Here is a 17,134-nt window from a genome sequence, read left to right on the forward strand (position 1 = left end):
AATATTTTTCAGCAGATACAATTAGTTTTGTTATCTAGAAGATCTCCTGTTTATATTACTCATGTTAGAGCCCATTCAGGCCTACCTGGCCCCATGGCTCTGGGAAATGATTTGGCAGATAAGGCCACTAAAGTGGTGGCTGCTGCCCTATCATCCCCGGTAGAGGCTGCAAGAAATTTTCATAACAATTTTCATGTGACGGCTGAAACATTACGCAGTCGTTTCTCCTTGACAAGAAAAGAAGCCCGTGACATTGTTACTCAATGTCAAAGCTGCTGTGAGTTCTTGCCAGTTCCTCATGTGGGAATTAACCCACGCGGTATTCGACCTCTACAGGTCTGGCAAATGGATGTTACACATGTTTCTTCCTTTGGAAAACTTCAATATCTCCATGTGTCCATTGACACATGTTCTGGCATCATGTTTGCTTCTCCGTTAACTGGAGAAAAAGCCTCACATGTGATTCAACATTGTCTTGAGGCATGGAGTGCTTGGGGGAAACCCAGACTCCTTAAGACTGATAATGGACCAGCTTATACGTCTCAAAAATTCCAACAGTTCTGCCGTCAGATGGACGTAACCCACCTGACTGGACTTCCATACAACCCTCAAGGACAGGGTATTGTTGAGCGTGCGCATCGCACCCTCAAAGCCTATCTTATAAAACAGAAGAGGGGAACTTTTGAGGAGACTGTACCCCGAGCACCAAGAGTGTCTGTGTCTTTGGCACTCTTTACACTCAATTTTTTAAATATTGATGCTCATGGCCATACTGCGGCTGAACGTCATTGTTCAGAGCCAGATAGGCCCAATGAGATGGTTAAATGGAAAAATGTCCTTGATAATAAATGGTATGGCCCGGATCCTATTTTGATAAGATCCAGGGGAGCTATCTGTGTTTTCCCACAGAATGAAGACAACCCATTTTGGATACCAGAAAGACTCACCCGAAAAATCCAGACTGACCAAGGGAATACTAATGTCCCTCGTCTTGGTGATGTCCAGGGCGTCAATAATAAAGAGAGAGCAGCGTTGGGGGATAATGTCGACATTTCCACTCCCAATGACGGTGATGTATAATGCTCAAGTATTCTCCTGCCTTTTTACACTAACTAGGAACTGGGTTTAGCCTTGATTCAGACAGCCTTGGCTCTGTCTGGACAGGTCCAGACGACTGACACCATTAACACTTTGTCAGCCTCAGTGACTACAGTCATAGATGAACAGGCCTCAGCTAATGTCAAGATACAGAGAGGTCTCATGCTGGTTAATCAACTCATAGATCTTGTCCAGATACAACTAGATGTATTATGACAAATAACTCAGCAGGGATGTGAACAAAAGTTTCCGGGATTGTGTGTTATTTCCATTCAGTATGTTAAGTTTACTAGGGCAGCTAATTTGTCAAAAAGTCTTTTTCAGTATATGTTACAGAATTGGATGGCTGAATTTGAACAGATCCTTCGGGAATTGAGACTTCAGGTCAACTCCACGCGCTTGGACCTGTCGCTGACCAAAGGATTACCCAATTGGATCTCCTCAGCATTTTCTTTCTTTAAAAAATGGGTGGGATTAATATTATTTGGAGATACACTTTGCTGTGGATTAGTGTTGCTTCTTTGATTGGTCTGTAAGCTTAAGGCCTAAACTAGGAGAGACAAGGTGGTTATTGCCCAGGCGCTTGCAGGACTAGAACATGGAGCTTCCCCTGATATATCTATGCTTAGGCAATAGGTCGCTGGCCACTCAGCTCTTACATCTCACGAGGCTAGACTCATTGCACGGGATAGAGTGAGTGTGCTTCAGCAGCCCGAGAGAGTTGCACGGCTAAGCACTGCAATGGAAAGGCTCTGCGGCATATATGAGCCTATTCTAGGGAGACATGTCATCTTTCATGAAGGTTCAGTGTCCTAGTTCCCTTCCCCCAGGCAAAACGACACGGGAGCAGGTCAGGGTTGCTCTGGGTAAAAGCCTGTGAGCCTAAGAGCTAATCCTGTACATGGCTCCTTTACCTACACACTGGGGATTTGACCTCTATCTCCACTCTCATTAATATGGGTGGCCTATTTGCTCTTATTAAAAGGAAAGGGGGAGATGTTGGGAGCCGCGCCCACATTCGCCGTTACAAGATGGCGCTGACAGCTGTGTTCTAAGTGGTAAACAAATAATCTGCGCATATGCCGAGGGTGGTTCTCCACTCCATGTGCTCTGCCTTCCCCATGACGTCAACTCGGCCGATGGGCTGCAGCCAATCAGGGAGTGACACGTCCTAGGCGAAATATAACTCTCCTAAAAAAGGGACGGGGTTTCGTTTTCTCTCTCTCTTGCTTCTTGCACTCTGGCTCCTGAAGATGTAAGCAATAAAGCTTTGCCGCAGAAGATTCTGGTTTGTTGCGTCTTTCCTGGCCGGTCGTGAGAACGCGTCTAATAACAAAAGGGCAAGGACGAGATCTGCTGGGTGTTTTGTCGCAGCACATCACTTAACTAAGGTGTCACTAGTTCAGCTGCTGAGAGAAGCCTTCCTTGAGCTTTTGCTCCTGAGAAGAGTATGTCAGATGAGTGAAGGTTTCTTCAGAATGAAGACCTCTGCCTCTGAGTGGGCGCTGGCCGAAAGTGAAATCGCTTTACACATATCTGTTCCTAGCAGATCAACACGAAGTCCTACCAAAATGTTTTGTAAATCATCTTGGGGGACATCGCTGCTTAAGATAACAAGAATGCCACTCTGTACTCTGTGCATTGATTTAGTGTCAAAAGCAGCTCAGCTCTTTGCAGCCAGGTACCAGCATCATGTTTGCTTTGGTCTACCATGCATGCTGAAGAAGCCTCATCCTCCACACGGTTGCTCTCAGAAGGATAGATTGACCACTTGGAATTATTGAGATGAGATATTTATCATTTGTAATTTGTAATGGGTTTCTCTTTTGACTTAAGTTTGTAGGTCTGTGTTAATTACTGTTCTAATTCTCTCTTTGTACTGTTGTTACTTTCTTCTTAAGTTAACTTAAATTTAAATAAATAAGTAAAATAAAAATTAAATGAAATTAAAGCAAAACATAAGTAGGCTGACCAGTATAACCAAAAAGACAATATATGTATACAGAAACACACACACACACACACACACACACACACACACACACACACAAAAGTGCACGTGCATGCATGCACACAGACACTCACTCAGTCACTCAGTCACTCACTCACTCACTCACTCACTCACATACATACATATGGTTAAAACGATAAAAGTTTAATTCTTGTTTCCATCCCAATCTGGTATGGATGATCAGGAAGCAGTTATTTTTCTTTTCTTTTCTTCTTTCTTTCTTTTTTTTTTCAATTGAACCCAGACCTCCAAATTTTATCAGTGGTACATAATTGAATGTGGATGATTTCTGAATATACAGTTTGAACCACACGGGGCCACTTTAAGGAGACAAAAGGAGAGCCAACTTTGGGTACTTAGTTTGTTCCATGTTAAAGCAGGGTTTTTTTTTTTTTAATTACATATTTTCCACAATTACATTTCCAATGCTATCCCAAAAGTCCCCCACGCCCTCCCCCCCATTCCCATTTTTTGGCCCTGGCGTTCCCCTGTACTGGGGCATATAAAGTTTGCCTGTCCAATGGGCCTCTCTTTCCAGTGATGGCCGACTAGGCCATCTTTTGATACATATGCAGCTAGAGTCAAGAGCTCTGGGGTAATGGATAGTTCATAATGTTGCACCTACAGGGTTGGAGATCTCTTTAGCTCCTTGGATACTTTCTCTAGCTCCTCCATTGGGGGCCCTGTGATCCATCCAATAGTTGACTGTGAGCATCCACTTCTGTGTTTGCTAGGCCCCGGCCTAGTCTCACAAGAGATAGCTATATCATGGTCCTTGCAACAAACACTTGCTAGTGTATGCAGTGGTGTCATCGTTTGGAGGCTAATTATGGGATGGATCCCTGGATATGGAAGTCTCTAGATGGTCAATCCTTTTGTCTCAGCTCCAAACTTTGTCTCTGTAACTCCTTCCATGGGTGATTGTTTCCAATTCTAAGAAGGGCAAAGTGTCCATACTTTGGTCTTCCTTCTTCTTCAGTTTCATGTGTTTTGCAAATTGTACCTTATATCTCGCTATACTAAGGTTCTGGGCTAATATCCACTTATCAGTGAGTACATATCATTTGAGTTCCTTTGTGATTGTGTTACCTCACTCAGGATGATGCCCTCCAGGTCCAACCATTTGCCTAGGAATTTCATAAATTCATTCTTTTTAATAGCTGAGTAGTACTCCATTGTGTAAATGTACCACATTTTCTGTATTCTTTCCTCTGTTGAGGGGCATCTGGGTTCTTTCCAGCTTCTGGCTATTATAAATAAGGCTGCTATGAACATAGTGGAGCTTGTGTCCTTCTTATCGGTTGGGACATCTTCTGGATATATGCCCAGGAGAGGTATTGTGGGATCTTCCGGTAGTACTATGTCTAATTTTCTGAGGAACCACCAGACTGATTTTCAGAGTGGTTGTACAAGCTTGCAATCCCACCAACAATGGAGGAGTGTTCCTCTTTCTCCACATCCACGCCAGCATCTGCTGTCACCTGAATTTTTGATCTTAGCCATTCTGACTGGTGTGAGATGGAATCTCAGGGTTGTTTTGATTTGCATTTCTCTGATGATTAAGGATGTTGAACATTTTTTAAGGTGCATCTCAGCCATTCAGTATTCCTCGGGTGAGAATTCTTTGTTCAGTTCTGAGCCCCATCTTTTAATGGGGTTATTTGATTTTTTGGAGTCCACCCTCTTTAGTTCTTTATATATATTGGATATTAGTCCCCTATCTGATTTAAGATAGGTAAAGATCCTTTCCCAATCTGTTGGTGGCCTTTTTGTCTTATTGATGGTGTCTTTTGCTTGCAGAAGCTTTGCAGTTTCATGAGGTCCCATTTGTTAGTCCTTGATCTTACAGCACAAGCCATTGCTGTTCCAATCAGGAATTTTTCCCCTGTACCCATATCTTCGAGGCTTTTCCCCACTTTCTCCTCTATAAGTTTCAGTGTCTCTGGTTTTATGTGAAGTTCCTTGATCCACTTAGATTTGACCTTAGTACAAGGAGATAGGAATGGATTGATTTACATTCTTCTACATGATAACAACCAGTTGTGCCAGTACCATTTGTTGAAAATGCTGTCTTTCTTCCACTGGATGGTTTTAGCTCCCTTGTCGAAGATCAAGTGACCATAGGTGTGTGGGTTCATTTCTGGGTCTTCAATTCTATTCCATTGGTCTACTTGTCTGTCACTATACCAGTACCATGCAGTTTTTTTTTTTTTTTTTTTTAAATCACAATTGCTCTGTAGTAAAGCTTTAGGTCAGGCATGGTGATTCCACCAGAGGTTCTTTTATCCTTGAGAAGAGTTTTTGCTATCCTAGGTTTTTTTGTTATTCCAGATGAATTTGCAGATTGCTCTTTCTAATTCGTTGAAGAATTGAGTTGGAATTTTGATGGGGATTGCATTGAATCTGTAGATTGCTTTTGGAAAGATAGCCATTTTTACAATGTTGATCCTGCCAATCCATGAGCATGGGAGATCTTTCCATCTTCTGAGAACTTCTTTAATTTCTTTCTTCAGAGACTTGAAGTTTTTATCATAAAGATCTTTCACTTCCTTAGTTAGAGTCACACCAAGATATTTTATATTATTTGTGACTATTGAGAAGGGTGTTGTTTCCCTAATTTCTTTCTCAGCCTGTTTATTCTTTGTGTAGAGAAAGGCCATTGACTTGTTTGAGTTAGTTTTATATCCAGCTACTTCACCGAAGCTGTTTAGCAGGTTCAGGAGTTCTCTGGTGGAATTTTTAGGGTCACTTATATATACTATCATCGTATCTGCAAAAAGTGATATTTTGACTTCCTCTTTTCCAATTTGTATCCCCTTGATCTCCTTTTGTTGTCGAATTGCTCTGGCTAGGACTTCAAGTACTATGTTGAATAGGTAGGGAGAGAGTGGGCAGCCTTGTCTAGTCCCTGATTTTAGTGGGATTGCTTCAAGCTTTTTACCGTTTACTTTGATGTTGGCTACTGGTTTGCTGTAGATTGCTTTTATCATGTTTAGATATGGGCCTTGAATTCCTGATCTTTCCAAGACTTTTATCATGAATGGGTGTTGGATCTTGTCAAATGCTTTTTCTGCATCTAACAAGATGATCATGTGGTTTTTGTCTTTGAGTTTGTTTATATAATGGATTACATTGATGGATTTTCGTATATTAAACCATCCCTGCATCCCTGGAATAAAACCTACTTGGTCAGGATGGATGATTGCTTTAATGTGTTCTTGGATTCGGTTAGCGAGAATTTTATTGAGGATTTTTGCATAGATATTCATAAGGGAAATTGGTCTGAAGTTCTCTATCTTTGTTGGATCTTTCTGTGGTTTAGGTATCAGAGTAATTGTGGCTTCATATAATGAGTTGGGTAGAGTTCCCTCTACTTCTATTTTGTGGAATAGTTTGTGCAGAACTGGAATTAGATCTTCTTTGAAGGTCTGGTAGAACTCTGCACTAAACCCATCTGGTCCTGGGCTTTTTTTGGGTGGAGACTATTAATGACTGCTTCTATTTCTTTAGGGGATATGGGACTGTTTAGATCGTTAACTTGATCCTGATTTAACTTTGGTTCCTGGTATCTCTCTAGAAATTTGTCCATTTCGTCCAGGTTTTCCAGTTTTGTTGAGTATATATAACCTTTTGTAGAAGGATCTTATGGTGTTTTGGATTTCTTTAGGATCTGTTGTTATGTCTCTCTTTTCATTTCTGATTTTGTTAATTAGGATGTTGTCCCTGTGCCCTCTAGTGAGTCTAGCTAAGGGTTTATCTATCTTGTTGATTTTCTCAAAGAACCAACTCCTCATTTGGTTAATTCTTTGAATAGTTCTTCTTGTTTCCACTTGGTTGATTTCACCCCTGAGTTTGATTATTTCCTGCCGTCTACTCCTCTTGGGTGAATTTGCTTCCTTTTTTTCTAGGGCTTTTAGATGTGTTGTCACGCTGCTAGTGTGTGCTCTCTCCAGTTTCTTTTTGGAGGCACTCAGAGCTATGAGTTTCCCTCTTAGAAATGCTTTCATTGTGTCCCATAGGTTTGGGTACGTTGGGGCTTCATTTTCATTAAACTCTAAAAAGTCTTTAATTTCTTTCTTTATTCCATCCTTGACCAAGATATCATTGAGAAGAGTGTTATTCAGTTTCCACGTAAAAGTTGGCTTTCCATTATTTATGTTGTTATTGAAGATCATCCTTAGTCCATGGTGGTCTGATAGGATGCATGGGACAATTTCAATATTTTTGTATCTGTTGAGGCCTGTTTTATGACCAATTATATGGTCAATTTTGGAGAAGGTCCCGTGAGGTGCTGAGAAGAAGGTATATCCTTTTGTTTTAGGATAAAATGTTCTGTAGATATCTGTTAAGTCCATTTGTTTCATAACTTCTGTTAGTTTCACTGTGTCCCTGTTCAGTTTCTGTTTCCACGATCTGTCCATTGATGAAAGTGGTGTGTTGAAGTCTCCCACTATTATTGTGTGAGGTGCTATGTGTGCTTTGAGCTTTACTAAAGTGTCTTTAATGAATGTGGCTGCCCTTGCATTTGGAGCATAGATATTCAGAATTGAGAGTTCCTGTTGGAGGATTTTACCTTTGATGAGTATGAAGTGTCCCTCCTTGTCCTTTTTGATAACTTTGGGTTGGAAGTCGATTTTATCCAATATTAGAATGGCTACTCCAGCTTGTTTCTTCAGACCATTTGCTTGGAAAATTATTTTCCAGCCTTTCACTCTGAGGTAGTATCTGTCTTTTTCCCTGAGATGCGTTTCCTGTAAGCAGCAGAATGTTGGGTCCTGTTTGTGTAGCCAATCTGTTAGTCTATGTCTTTTTCTTGGGGAATTGAGTCCATTGATATTAAGAGATATTAAGTAAAAGTAATTGTTGCTTCCTTTTATTTTTGTTGTTAGAGTTGGCATTATGTTCTTGTGGCTGTCTTCTTTTTGGTTTGTTGAGGGATTACTTTCTTGCTTTTTCTAGGGTGTGATTTCCATCCTTGTATTGTTTTTTTTTTTTTTTTTCTGTTATTATCCTTTGAAGGGCTGGATTTGTGGAAAGATAATGTGTGAATTTGGTTTTGTCGTGGAATACTTTCGCTTCTCCATCTATGGTAATTGAGAGTTTGGCAGGGTGTAATATCCTGGGTTGGCATTTGTGTTCTCTTAGTGTCTATATAACATCTGTCAAGGCTCTTCTGGCTTTCATAGTCTCTGGTGAAAAGTCTGGTGTAATTCTGATAGGTCTGCCTTTATATGTTACTTGACCTTTCTCCCTTACTGCTTTTAATATTCTCTCTTTATTTAGTGCATTTGTTGTTCTGATTACTATGTGTAGGGAGGAATTTCTTTTCTGGTCCAGTCTATTTGGAGTTCTGTAGGCTTCTTGTATGTTCATGGGCATGTCATTCTTTAGGTTTGGCAAGTTTTCTTTTTGTTGAAGATATTTGCTGGCCCTTTAAGTTGAAAATCTTCATTCTCATCAACTCCTATTATCCGTAGGTTTGGCCTTCTCATTGTGTCCTAGATTTCCTGGATGTTTTGAGTTAGGATCTTTTTGCATTTTCCATTTTCTTTGATTGTTGTGCCAATGTTCTCTATGGAATCTTCTGCACCTTAGATTCTCTCTTCCATCTCTTCTATTTTTTTGCTGATGCTCGCATCTATGGTTCCAGATTTCTTTCCCAGTGTTTCTATCTCCAGCGTTGCCTCACTTTGGGTTTTCTTTATTGTGTCTACTTCCCTTTTTAGATCCAGAATGGTTTTATTCATTTCCATCACCTGTTTGGATGTGTTTTCCTGTTTTTCTATAAGGACTTCTACCTGTTTGGTTGTGTTTTCCTGTTTTTCTTTAAGGACTTGTAACTCTTTAGGAGTGTTCTCCTGTATTTCTTTAAGTGAGTTATTAAAGTCCTTCTTGATGTCCTCTACTATCATCATGAGATATGCTTTTAAATCCGGGTCTAGCTTTTCGGTTGTGTTGGGTTGCCCAGGACTAGGTGGCGTGGGAGTGCTGCGTTCTGATGATGGTGAGTGGTCTGGATTTCTGTTCGTAGGATTCTTGCATTTGCCTTTCACCATCTGGTATTCTCTGAAGCTAGTTGTTATAGTTGTCTCTGGTTAGAGCTTGTTCCTTAGGTGATTATGTTAGCCTCTATCAGCAGACCTGGGAGACTAGCTCTATCCTTAGTTTCAGTGCTCAGAGTACTCTCTGCAGGCAAGCTCTCCTCTTGCAGGGAAGATGCCCAGATATCTGGTGTTTGAACCTGCCTCCTGGCTAAGTTTTGTTCCACTCACCATAGGTTTTAAGATCCCGTGGAGGGTCCTGTGGGGGTCCTTGCGGGTGTCCGGAGACGCTGTGGGCAAGGAACCCCTGTGCTGGCATTGATCTGAAGGGACTTATGACCCTGATGAGGCCGGGTTTTCTCCTTCCCTAATTAATGTAGTCTCAGGTCCTGCGAGATTGGATTGGAACAGGTGCTGTGTTCCACTCACCGGAGGTATTAGGATCCCATGGCGGATCCTGTGTGGGTCCTTTCGGGTGTCCGGAGACTCCCTGGGCCAGGGATCCTATTTTTCTTTTCAAAACGGCTTAAGGAATGGATTTCTTCGAACTTCTAGCACCGATCTTGGTCATTATTGTATGTATTTTTTCCTTTTAAAAAACTGTCATCTATAACTTTACAAATTATTCTGCATATATCTAATAAAAGGTCAGGAGACTTTTTTTTTAAAGTGCAAATGGATTTGCTAATAAGAGATCATGCTTGGGGATGTATCTGGGCTATGGTCTCATTTCACATCTAGATAAAAATATCTATTAAGATGTTAAGCAGACGATTTCAATGTTTGGAATTTTGTTTTATTAATTTTGACAGTTCTCTTGCCTATGAAAGCCTGTGAATAACACCTGGGACTTGGATCTTAAACATTTGATGGGGAAACCTAGAACCATTTTTTATTATTCTGGGAACCAATTCTGTCATCAGCTTATTATTTCTTAAATTTTTTTTTATTACAAAATCATCAAATGCATAGAGCCTTGAAGGTACTAATGAGAACACAAAGACTCATCCTATCTCTGGAAACTCCAGACAAGAGAAGAAAATTTGAAACATGTAGATGAAAAAAAACAAAAACAAAAACAAAAAAACCCTCAAGTGATCTTGTCGACAGGTCTAGCATTGTAATTTATTTTAGCTTTGGTGAAGCTAGTCACTACTGACCTCAGAGTAACAGATGAGGTAGAGTGTTAAGACTCATTGGTATGTTACTGGAATTCGCCATCTTAGGAGGCCTGGTATTGCCATACTCACAATGTGAATCGGATCTTACTCAGAGGGGATTAATCTAAAGCTTGCTCTCAAGGGTCAAACAGCAGGAAGGCAAAGTTAGCACATTAAAGGTGATTTTCAAATAAACCCTAACATTAAAAATAACCTCCATCAGGAATCTCATGGCTGGGCACATATCCAAATGAAACAAAGTCAGTATGTACGTCAAAGAAGTACCTACTCTTGTGTTTATTATAGTACTCGTCTCACAATAGCCAAGATCTAGAATCAGACTACATGTCTAACAACAGATGAATGTTGTATAGAATGTTCTATATTCCACAGAAAATGTGGTATGTAAATGAATAGTATAAAGCCATGAAAAGAGTGAAATCTAGTCATTCATGACAATATGCAGAAACCAAAAGAGTAATTATATGAAATAAGCCTGATGCAGAAAGACAAATACCATAACTTGTAATCTAAATCATGCTGATGTTGTAGACATAGAGATAAATGGTAATCACTAGGGGTGATGGGAGAGGGTTATGGGTAGAGATTTTCAACAGGTAGGCACAGGGTTACAAGTTGATAGAAGGAGCCTGCGCTGGTGTTCAAATGGACAGTAGTGTGAATATGGTTACAATATATGTATTATATATTTGAAAATAGCTAGAGGAGAAATTAAATTATTAATTTAATTAATTAATAATTAGTCAGTGATGCAGAATTTTTTTTATCTACTGTCCACATACATTGGAAACACAAGGTGCAGTAGTACTTTATTGTTATACAAAAGTTCAAAGATCAAATCTATCCTTGCACGTACATTTAATAGGCTTCATCACTAACAGTCAATATTTACTGGTAGCAAGACATAGTGGCTCATATATGTAATCCCAATACTGGAGAGGCTGAGCAAGAAGAATTGTTGTGAGTTGAAGACCAGCATGGATAACAGAATGAAAGCCCTTAAAAACAAAACAAAAATCAAAAGAAAATCCAAAACAAAGCAATCCAACACGGTCCATCCATGTTCATGTTACATGGGAGTATTCACTCTGATCCATAGATCTACTGAGCATAATGTTTCTTTCAGGCCAATATATGGTTCCTACAGTGATACTGTGGCTTTCACAGTGACATAAAAAATAGTCACAACAAAAGACTTCTCAATGGCATGTCTTAAAGCTAGTGGTTTACTCTTCAATAGTTTATAAATGTGTACAGCTCCAGTCTTAAAGCTGGTGTGATATGTTAACACAATATATTAATAAAGAGGAGAGCCTTGGCTATATTGGTATTTTTAACCATGGAAATAAAATGCACTGTACAGTTAGCCATTTCAAGGTTAGGAGCCAGTGGCGTTTAGTACAAGGAGATGTGGGATAACCATTATCCTTTTTTATCTCAGAAAGAAACACTCTATCTACAAAACACCCTGATCCATTAGTTGGCCAGTCTGCATTGTTATTTTACCTGTTTTTTTTTTTTTTAGATTTCTCTTTATCAATTTTTGACTTTTGATATACCATAAATGTATCTGATTTTGAAATTTTAATATTTTAGTTTTTTATCACATTACATAGAAATAACATTTCATTTACATGTTGGCCTTGTACTGCACTTTCTTGATATACTCACTCCTAGGAGATTTGTTGAAGATACTTTGGGATAGTCTCTGTGTAGATATACTCACTCCTAGGAGATTTGTTGAAGATACTTTGGGATAGTTTGTGTTGATGATCATGTAAGCTGCAAATGGTAACAGCTGAGTGTGCTGCTAGTGTTTAACAACTGGCTCTCCATGGAACTCTCCTCTATTTTGAGGAGAAAAATGTCTGAAATAATGGTTTTCAGACCTTTGATAAAGATGGGCCAGTATTATAACCATGTGAGAAGGGAGATGAGAGTCACCTTTGGGATCATAGCTTCTTGTCCCAGTGGAGGTGATTTCCAGGCCACAGTGTTAGGAAGTAGAAACTGGGAAGACCCTGGGGAGGTGAAGAAGGTGAGGCGCTAGAGCTCAGTGAGGTTAATTAAGGCAACTCTAATTTTCGGCAGAATATCACAGTGAATGGAACTAACACACAAATCCATAGGTCTGCGGAGGCCTCCCCTGAGCCCTTTGCAGGGGATTGATCTGTATAGATCAGACAAGAACTACCTAATAAAAAAGAGAATTACTGCATCAGTTCCCAAGCTCCCATGGGCTTGGATATGACCTGCATTCTCAGAAGTGTAGGAAAATCAGATTTATAATCCGTGGAGCACAGAGTAGTAGTCTATTCTAAAAGAGATTTCCTTAGAAGATATAGTGATTAGCCTGAACCATGACTACAGATGGCTCTAGACCTACCCACATCAAAGAATAAAAGGAAACCCAGAGAACCTGCGATTCTAAGTAACTTGGCTCTAGTCTGTGAAAACCATGTTGCAGATGCTTCTCTACTCCCCATGAGATTTGGAGGTGGTTTCTGAAGACATTTAATTTGGAGATGTATTTCCAACCTGTAACCCACTGAATAGCACAGCTATGTAGCACAATGTTCTGTAGAGCTACCTGTGGATGACTCTTGTGACCACATGTCTCAGAAAGATACATGGTTTGCTGCTCTATGAGAGAACCTCTTACAGAATATGGCTAGCCCAGGAAAATATGCATATTCAAATATAGATTGGTGGGGGTTTCTACCATCATGACATGTCAATCAACAAGTGAATCAAGGAGTGGTAAGCCAGGAACTCTTTATATAATTAATACACACTGCGGCAGCAGACACAATGAAGTGTTTCTGCATGGTCTTTGTCTGTCTGTGGGTTTATTTTTTTCTTGGTTTATTTGGTACTATATAACCCTGGATTGAAGTGTTACAAATCCCATTTCAAGGATAAATATTAGTATAAAATTTTTTCTTATATTTTTCTCTTTGTATATATTTATGACTATATCTATTATTTAGGTTTTTTTTCCTTTCTGTTTTAAATTTTCTGTGTTATTTTTATGGTTGTTTTAGATTTGGCTTCAGTTTCACTGATTTTTTAGTTTTTCTTTTCAAGTCTCTGCTGATTGTATGTAAAATATTTTTTGTTTTTCAAATTGACAAAAAATTCAGTTTTCAAATTTCCATTTTAAATAACATGTTTCATTTTGTTAATGTTCTTCCTATATTTATTTAACATGTCTACTTTAAATCCTCAAATATTTAAAATAGTTTAAATTTTTTAGTTATCTTCCACTTTAAAGGATATTATTGCTGTGATTTTTCTGTGGAGTGATATTTTCCCCCTTATTTTCGGTTGGCATATTTTGATGTTTTGGCTCACAATTTTCAAAACTGGCATTAGATGCTAAATGCTGTGGTGCTGCATCTCCAAGAGGCTCCTGCCTCTGTAACAGGGCTTGCACTACTTATGGAAGGCAGGAGATTTACTGGGTCTTCAGTTTGAACTTGCAGGCTGAGCCCGAGGCCTTTTGGAGGCAGGGTCAGCCTCCCCTAAGTGAATGCTGTTTTGCTGTCATGATATTAGTGGTTGCCTACAGGAACATGCTACAGGAACATGCAGGGCTATATATTTACTCTTGACTTGAGGTTACTCTTGTGTGAGTTTCTGGTAGTTTCTTTTACTTAAAAAAATTAAACATTTTTCACTTTTCAAGACTTACTTTTATTTTAGCTGTATGAATATTTGCCTGCGTGTTTGTTTATGTACTGCATGTATGCTTGATACCCATAGAAGTCTAAAGAGGCTGTCGGAACTCTTGGAACTGGAGTTACAGATAGCTGTGACCCACCTGATGCTGTAGTGCTGGAAACTACCTGCCTTCTGTGAATGAGCAGCAAGTGCTCTTAACTGCTGAGCCATCTTTGCAGTCCCGTTTCTTTCCTTTTAATTAATCGTCTGACCAATTCTTCTGGCCTTTTCAGTCCTCCCTGATGACGTAATTTTGTATCTTCTTCCTCACTATCCCCTCTTATCTATTGAACTTTTTCTTTTCTTCGTTAGGACTCTGAGTGTGGCCCCAGCAGCAAACATTAAATAAATACAACATAAAATTCATGTCGCATGTTGTCAGATCTCAGGGATCACAGCCAGGTGCCATCCATTGCCCTGCAGATGGAAATGGTCACTTCTCATAAATTTGTCAACAATTATGTTATTTGAAACGACAGTTTTCAATCTGATATTCCCTTGACTGCTGTAGCCAACACCAGCGACTGCTTATTTACACTTCCCTTTCAAATATAACAAGTTTTCATAACGATCTACTTACCATTTATTATATTCTGGAACATTCTTTACAAATTGCCATGGGTGTCTTCTTGACATCCAGATCTCCGATGAAATCTAAATTTTGTGAAGGCTGCATTTAAAGTACCACACCTCCTTCTGGTCACTAATTTAGTTCAGTCTTCACAGTCACCTGCAGTTGCTGTTCTAGTTCCTGGGCCTCTCCCCTATTCCTCATTAGAATGCACTACTTTGTAAGCAATGACCTTTTCAGACTTGTTTTCTGCCACCTCCCCACCCCCACCCTCACCCCTGAGCTAACAGGGTGAGCTGCACTGATGTGCCAGCAGGTGTTTAAGCTTGTTGCTTAAAAGACTTGGTTTTATTAAACCTCCTGCCGAATAAGCATCAGGTTGTGAGTTTAATCCCCAGCAGAGAAAAAAACAAAAACAAAGAACAAAACATTCACGAAAAGAGTAAATGAATGGAGAGTGTATAGGGTTGCCCCGGGATACGGCAGGTATTTAGAAAAATTATGTTGCCTGTGGCCCTGGAGCAACTCCTGTGGTAGTTATCTTCATCCTGAATCTTCTTGATGGAATAGCTTTTCATTTGTTGCTGCTGTTTATTTGTTTGTTCTCACCAGACACTGTGAAGATATGCCTACTTCATTTAAAAAATGATTTAGAAAATACTTAATTCTTTACACTGTACAAAGTACAGAGGTTTCATTATACACTCCCATGCGTGCATCAGCACTTTGGTCATATTTAATCCCCAAAGTCGAAGATGCTCATACTCCATGTTTGTATTAACTCTCACAGAAAATATTGGAAGCAATTTTTCTCAGAATACAGGTTTCAAATACTTAGGAATATTGTTTCTTCTTAGAGTTCAGAGAAAACTATTTTGCCTGTAAGTTTTTAGAATACAGTATTCATGGTAGTAGGGTTTAGGGTTGAGAAATGCTCTTTTCAGGGTAGCAGAATTGAGGGAGTCTGTAACCGTGATGTAAACTGGTGGTTCAAAAGTGTGCCACCACAGGCATGTTTCTTTATGTGTATCAAACCCTTAGAGATTAGTGAGTGCTCTCCTAGCATCTGTTGAAAAATGATGTTGTGTTTAAGATGTATCGAAGAAATTGGAGTTGTATTTTCAGAAGTCTTAGCTGACCTGGTGAGAAGCTAAAGTAACTACAGTCTAATAAACAATCTGATAGTTTAAGTGATCTGAAAATATCAACATGAACTCTCATGTAACATGTCTGATGAGCCAAGGTGGTCTTTAAAATGTTAATATGGATCAGTGCAAATATTTATGGATTCTCCTCCTAGTGCTCAGCCAGAAGCAGTTGTGTCTATGAAAAAGCTTTCTTACTTTATGAAGTATGACAAACAATTTTCAAAAAGTACATTTTTTTTTTGTTTCACAAAGTGTCCATTGCATTTAAGATAAAACCAGGGTCAGATTTGATAATGATATAGTCAATTAGATTCATCAAACTGACTTCATGGTGGGGACCTACCTAAAAAGATTAGCAGGGCTTTAATTAAGAATTTTCCATTCTTTGCCCAGCATCTTATTGTTTTTGAATCCTGTAATTAGTCTTTTATCTACCTATCTATCTATCTATCTATCTATCTATCTGCTGTGTGTGTGTGTGTGTGTGTATGAAGCATGTGTGCATGTGTGCAACAGGAAGCATGTGTGGAATCGAGAAGAGAACCCCTCTGTAGAGTTGATTCATCCCTCCACTTTTATAAGGCTTATGTTTAAAACACATACGCAAACAGTAAATAAGATGGGACTGTGCATCTAATCATACCAGATTAGATGAAATTATAATTCAAAACAAATAAATAAAAAACTATTTTGGGACATTTAGGTCGATCATTTACCATTTATTCTGGAACAAGCAGAGCAGTCTTTTTCTTTCTTTTTTTTTTTTCCCTTTTCTTTTTTTTGCTATTTCTACCCAGAGGACACAATCCACCTCACGCTTTTTTAAATATTTGGTCCCTCTACTAAAATGCTATTTTCCCAGGGAGTCACATGCTTAATGCTTTTTTGCCTCCAGGATACTATTTTAAAAGTGCCTTTTCTCTAAAGCCTTTGTTGGTCACCCTATCTGAAATGCAACACCAGAATACTTATTATCCATTTCTTGCCTTGTCATTACTATTAATTTATACTTGGCACTCACTGTTTACTACACTCTGTACCCTGTATATTGTGTTCCTTGCTTGTCACCTTCACTAAAATGTAAGGTCTGTGAGAATAGAACTCTTTGCTTTGTATGTTAAAATTTATTTCTGTCCCTCTAATGCCCAGAGTGGATTCTAACATAATGCCAGACAGCCTGTAAGTTCTTCTGGTTGAATGGGTAAATGTATTAAGAGAAAACTGTAACAAGGTATGTAACATACCATTATTTGTCTGAAGCATGGGGAAAATAAGCTTGTAGATGCTGTTATATAGTATATAAATATTCCCTGAAAGGGACCATAAGAAAGGGACCATGGGCTGACTGAGACAGGAGATTT

General features: G+C 39.2%; 1 long non-coding RNA gene across 1 annotated transcript in view; it reads right to left on the bottom strand.

Annotated features, from left to right (window-relative positions):
* The window catches only part of Gm4146 (predicted gene 4146), a 28,445-nt gene extending 13,610 nt beyond the window's left edge, over window positions 1-14,835 (bottom strand). The window contains exon 1 of the long non-coding RNA NR_152200.1: window positions 14,635-14,835. This is a non-coding gene — a long non-coding RNA (predicted gene 4146). The remainder of the gene's footprint in view (window positions 1-14,634) is intronic.
* Window positions 14,836-17,134: the final 2,299 nt, after the last annotated feature.

Source organism: Mus musculus, chromosome 18 (genome assembly GCF_000001635.26).
Source record: "Mus musculus strain C57BL/6J chromosome 18, GRCm38.p6 C57BL/6J".
In the NCBI taxonomy this organism is placed as follows: domain Eukaryota; kingdom Metazoa; phylum Chordata; class Mammalia; order Rodentia; family Muridae; genus Mus; species Mus musculus.